Raw genomic sequence first — 6,463 nt, 5'->3', positions numbered from 1 at the left:
CTAAAGCTCACATTGCTGACACTAATTTAGCTACATTGGCTTATGTAGAAGGGTTAATTGCATAGCTTATAAAGCTATATTAGCCTTAGCCAAAGCTAAACCAAAAGTGAGTCACTGGTTGCACAACTACTTCTGAAATGGGTTGATACATGAATTAATCCAAGGTTAGACCTCTGGCCTTTTTCTCTGTTTTATTTTTGAAATATTTATGTTTGCAATGTGGTTATTTCAAGAATGTATCCACCATACTTTGTTTATGAATTAAGTTGTATTTAAACAAAACAAAACAATCAAAACTGAAAATATAGTTTCAGCTAGTTACAGCACTTCCTTTTTGAAATAGACAGCATCTCGGTGAGACTGGCCGTTGGGGTGTGTAATTGTGTTGTCTCTTATGTCTGGGGGAATTGAAGGATCTGAAAAATGAAAAACATAAAGCCCTGTCGGCCATAAACAGCTTACCTGATATGCCAGATAGACTGTTTCATACACTGCATGAATTTAGTTCACATTCATCTGGGAAAGTGCCCGTAGAAAGCATTTGGGAAGGACAATCAGATTGTCAAGGCAAAATGACATGCACATTCGCTACTCTTGAGCTGACAGGCTACTGCTGCCTTAGATTGTTCATGGCAGAGCTTCTTGGTGAATATAAGTACGAGCTAATCGCTCCACTGGCAGCCATTGTATACATCTACACACATAAAACTAACCCTTTCCCCTGTAACTATACTGAAACTGGCGTGAGTCTGTTTGAAACGTGGTCCAGTTCTAGTAAAACTGAAGATATGCTAAAGCTATATCGCAGTGGAGGCCGCCAATACAAAGGGCTTTGAGTACAACTAAGCCCCACCCATAGCGCAACTCTGTATGGCTCTGAAAGTATAGTCACTCGCTTAGTCAGTCAGGCAGACCCATGTGTAGGGCTGACCCTGGCGGTTAGCCAAAAACAGCACATTGGATTTAGAAATGTGGAAATGTTTCTTTTTTTTTTTTGCAAACATGAGAATCATCTATGTTATGAGAAACATACAAAAATTAAAAAGTGCCGACAGGAGGACTGAGAATAGATATTAATTCTTTTATATATTCTTTTATTTAAATATCTTTTACAACTGCTATTATACTGGATTCCTGTAGTTGTGCATTAGTCTCTAAATACTTTTAACATTTTGTCTTTAAGGGAATCACCTCTTGCTCTTTTATAACTTTTGCAGTTAAAATGTCCAAAAGGTAGTTAATAAATAAAGTTAAATGACTGATCGTTGATGTTCATTGCAGAGCTGCAATGAAAATGAAAGGGAACGGAATAATATCTTAAAACATCTAAAAGAGCTGTGGCCTGAAAACAAAGACACAATCGATTTATGATTTATATTCAAATAAAAATAATTGTCTTCTTACAAATGTCCTACTTGGCAAAGGATTGGCCTTCAGTTGTCACTCAGTGAGACCTGCTAACTCCCAAATTCATAACACCCCCTTTTAGGAAAGTAATCCCTCATTCACCCTTGTTTTTCTCTGGAGAGAAAAAAAAAGTGGAAAACAAACAAACATGATACTGGATGAGTGGTATAATGTGGTGTAACAGTACCATTTAGGCCTGGAATTACAGTTACCCTGGGTCAGAGGCTCTTGTTTCTTTGCGTCTTAATGAGGCACCACAAGGGAAAGCTGAGAGAGAAAATCAGCGGGAGATGAGCGACTTGTTCTGCAGCCTCAGGATTGAGAACCAATACTCTAGCTCTGTAGAGAATGCCACCAACAGAGAACACTAAAAGATTCAAATAAAGAGCTGCGGATACTCTCTTAGGATGGAGCCAGATTCGATACTGTATCGAGGACTAAACACATTTAATAGAGACTGCAGGCTGGAGAGTAAATACCTATTTAGCACAGAAAACAGTCTGAGTTAAAGGCTCTGTCAGTGAGAGATACACTAAATTGCCAAAAGTATTCGCTCAAGTGTCTTGACTTGCATATAAACTTAAGTGACATCCCATTCTTAATCCATAGGGTTTAATATGACGTTGTTCCACCCTTTGCAGCTGTAACAGCTTCAACTATTCTGGGAAGGCTTTCTACAAGGTTTAGGAATGTGTTTATGGGAATTTTTGACCATTCTTCCAGAAGCACATTTGTGAGGTCACACACTGATGTTGGACAAGAAGGCCTTGCTCTCAGTCTCCTCTCTAATCCATCCCAAAGGTTTTCTACTGGGTTGAAGTCAGGACTCTGTGCAGGCCAGTCAAGTTCATCCACACCAAACTCTCTCATCCATGTCTTTATGGACCTTGCTTTGTGCACTGGTGCAGTCATGTTGGAACAGGAAGCGGCCATCCCCAAACTGTTTCCACAAAGTTGGGAGTATGGAGTTGTCCAAAATTTCTTGGTATGCTGAAGCATTCAGAGTTCCTTTCACTGGAACTAAGGGGCCAAGCCCAGCTCCTGAAAAACAACCCCACACCATAATCCCCCCTCCACCAAACTTCACACTTGGTACAGTGCAGTCAGACAAGTACCATTGTCCTGGCAACCGCCAAACCCAGACTTGTCCATCAAATTGCCAGATGGAGAAGTGCCATTCATCACTCCAGAGAACACATCTCCACTGCTCTAGAGTCCAGTGGCAGCGTGCCTTACACCAGTGCATCCGACGCTTTGCTTTTCACTTGGTGATGCATGGCTTGGATGCAGTTGCTTGGCCATGGAAACCTATTCCATGAAATTCTCTACGCACTGTTCTTGAGCTAATCTGAAGGTCACATGAAGTTTGGGGGTCTGTAGCAATTGACTCTGCAGAAAGTTGGCGACCTCAGCACACTATGCGCCTCAGCATCCACTGACCCCGCTCCGTCATTTTACGTGACCAAAAAAAAAAAGCAGCAAAACATGTCATTCATTCTCAGAAGAAGCAATCAAAGTCTGCATGTGTGCATCTGTCCATTAGATGTGGGAAACTGATCATTCTTGTGACTGTGTCTGTGAACCGACAATCATCTTGATATTTCTGAGCTCACATCAGATTTGAAGCAGAAATTCATTTAAACCTAGAATGACACTCAGCCTTCTTATTGGCTGAATCTACTCTCATGTAGCGCCTTCATTCTCCTGACTGACACTGAGAGCTTAGCTCTGAATTCATTCAGCAGATGAATTGATATAGAATAAAGATTCAGGACAAATATGGTGCAATTAAGAGAAGCTTTAATCAAGTCTTCTCTCTGAGAGCTGCATCCTTCACAATTTTTAAATCAAAGAATTAACAAGCAGATTGAAAATGAGATGCTCATTAAACAAGCTGAATACAGGCGAGGAAACACAATAACATCAGTGAGTTAAGGTGAAACTTGCATACTTAAAGGCCTCTTCTTTCATCAGTCTCTGTTCCTCTGAACCTCCCTGTCTTCCTCTGTTGCCTGTAAGTCAGCCAGCAATCTGATTACTGTGTAAGCATAGACTGTGAAATGTGAATTAACAGCAAGTTTTAAGTTTGCACTGGTGAATATATCAATATGGCTCTCACCTTAAATCAGCCACAGGGCTTTGAATAGAGAAAGTGAGAGAGGACTGAGAGCTCAGCTTGTCAGCAAACAATTGCTGCCGCCCTCAGAGCCGTGCAGACTTGCCTGAGTGTCTAACAGAAAAGATAATAATGAACCCCCAGAACTCTTCCTCAACACTGTAGACCATGAAACTGCTCATGGCGTTCTCTTTCTCAGCTTTGGTGCAGAGTATGTGAGGCAGAGCTGAGCTCAATGGGACCACGGTGGCTTTGAAACAGCAGACGTCTCAATACTCTAAGAAACATTTTTTAAGAGGAATCCGTGCACTTGAAGTAGCATTTTGAACAGTTTTGGAGTATGTGCGGGTGTATTCCTACCTCAAAGCTGCTCACATTGAATGGTGGGCCTGAGCTGGCTTCTCCTGATTGGTTGAGAGCTCACAGGGGGGATAAAACCAGGATCAAATCTACTTTCTAGCCTAGTAACTCTACTGTAAAGCGTCTGAACACTTGGGCCAACAGGGTTCTGAGTGTTGTTTCCAGTAACCTATCAGCGTGTAGTAAGGTGTAGTAAGCCCTTCACTGAACTGTGATTGGCTGCTGTAAAAGGGCGAGGCAGTACATCGTTGGCTGCTGACTTTGTAGAAATTTTAGGGTTGTGCTTGTTTTTCCTCTGAGGCGACACCATTTTATGTTTACACCAGCATCTTAATTTGAGATGCTTCTTCACACAGTCTTAATGAATGCAGTTTTTTTACAACTCTGTGTTATGTGCAGGAAGACAAGCGCAACACCTGGCATGGAAAAAAATGCTTTATAATAATCATGCCCATTTAAAAGATAGTGTGAGGACAGGAGTGTAGTTTCCATTTTCCCTCACTGACAGGATATGTATGAAAATGTTGAATATCAAAGTTTTTTCATCCAAAATCATTCAAATACAATCCTGAACTGATAAAATATTTATTTTGCAAAAATTATTTGAAATGACAATATATTAGATCATAATAATAACAGCCATTAAAATAATAATAATAATAATAATAATAATAATAATAATAATAATAATAATAACAAAAACAACAAAAACAACAACAATAATAATGATAATATGTAAAAATTAGTTTAACAATAAAATACAATTTCTGGTCTGTTTTCTGTCTGTAATTTAGGCCACCGGCAGGCCAGCAATCTATATTTAAAAAAAAAAAAAGCAATTCTGTTGTTAACAAAATGACAGTTGATAATAAAAATGAACACACTTAATGTATTTATCAAGCTACAAACAAACAAAGAAATCAACAAACTGTACTCTCCTGATGATAATAATGATCATAATGTTCAATCAAAAACAGTCCTGCTACACTAGACTGTCAGTGCAATCTAAATCCAGTCAAATTTTTAGTCCAAACACAGGATTACATCCATGGACTGTTTTCATATGATTTCAAATGTGTATTTATTGTTCTCAATAGTCTGCTGTATTTTCAAATATAATAATGTCCAGGCAATTATTAGCATTGCTACTAAGATGAATGTCTGTCAACCTTGATCCTTTTTGGAGTCTCCAGTTTGAAACACCTGAACTTTTCCTCATGAAATCAGGTTTAAAATCCTCATTTTCTGTTCTATTGTTCTCATCTTTGCTTTGGTCCATTTGAGGTTTTCAGCAAATTCCACCCAGCTACAGTCATCTACAAGCCTCTGTTTCACTGTACACATTTCAGATGGGCAAAAATCTGTTTTCTTTTGTCTTACCTAATACCATTAGTAGCTACTGGTACAATTTGGGGAGTAAATTCCTGGAGAGGAATTTTTGACTCATTTCATGAAGTTTGACATTTGATATTTTGGGTGGAAAAGCTATTGTTACCATTTTTATTCTTCAGCACACACAAGCTGATCTATTACGTCATGTAACCCAGACACAATGATTTAATTAGACAAAGACATTAATGAAACACACATTTACTGTAGCACTGAGGGGCTATTTTTCACACTATACACGGAAGTGATTTTTATTTTAATAGAAATAATTGTTTAATTATTTCTTCTCTGTGCAGTATAAAAAGAAAAAATTTTGTCCATTAAGACAAATGAAATGAATGATTTTAAGTAGCAGCATTCTTGAAGAGTTACGTCAATGACAATGCTTGGATCAGTTACAGGAAATCCCTCTTTTTAACCCAGTTTAAAAAGATGTTGATAAGAAATGTTAATCCTTGTGTTGACTATGAGCGATGCCCCCAAGATGAATAAAATACAGAATCACAAAAAACGTCAAATATTTATGAGATTACCTCCTTAAATCAAATGTTTCATTCATTCATACATGCTGCAGGCAGAGATAAAGTGATAGTCAGAGGTTTCCCATCAGCGCAAGTTGCAAGATCGTGTTACCTCAGGTCCAAGTGTGGCTAAAAAGGCTCAACATCAGCACTGATGCTGCACAGGACATGTTTAAAAATTCCACACAGGAAGCCATATGTTTGCATTTATTGATGTTTTGAATATTGCTTTTCTCCCCTAGGCTGCTTGACTGCAACTTTTTAAATTTAAAGGCCAAAAGGAGCTTTTTATTATTTATTTATTTTGGCATTTGAAGGTGTTCGAGATTTTGAAGTTTTAAAATGTTCTGTTGTGTATTGTAACATTCAGCGAGTGCATTATTAAACGACTAATGTTAGGGTCTCATTTGTTTGAGATTTTTCATTTTTCTGCATTTCATTTGAACCCAAACCTCAGTTAATGGAAATCTCATGAATCCATTTAATTTTAATTTAAACTGTCCTGCTAAGCTTGACTGGAACTATAACGAACAAAATAGTTCATAAAATGAACACTACATCAGTTTAGTGTTTTTAATGTATTTTTTATTACTGTGCATGGCCTAAACGTTTTTTAAAATTCTATTTTATCTTAGGCTCATTAGGCCAATAGAAGGCTCCTAAAATCATA

This window comes from Cheilinus undulatus, linkage group 14 (assembly GCF_018320785.1).
Source record: "Cheilinus undulatus linkage group 14, ASM1832078v1, whole genome shotgun sequence".
In the NCBI taxonomy this organism is placed as follows: Eukaryota; Metazoa; Chordata; class Actinopteri; order Labriformes; family Labridae; genus Cheilinus; species Cheilinus undulatus.
The sequence above is the reverse complement of the archived record's forward strand: the minus strand, read 5'-3'. Positions refer to the sequence as shown.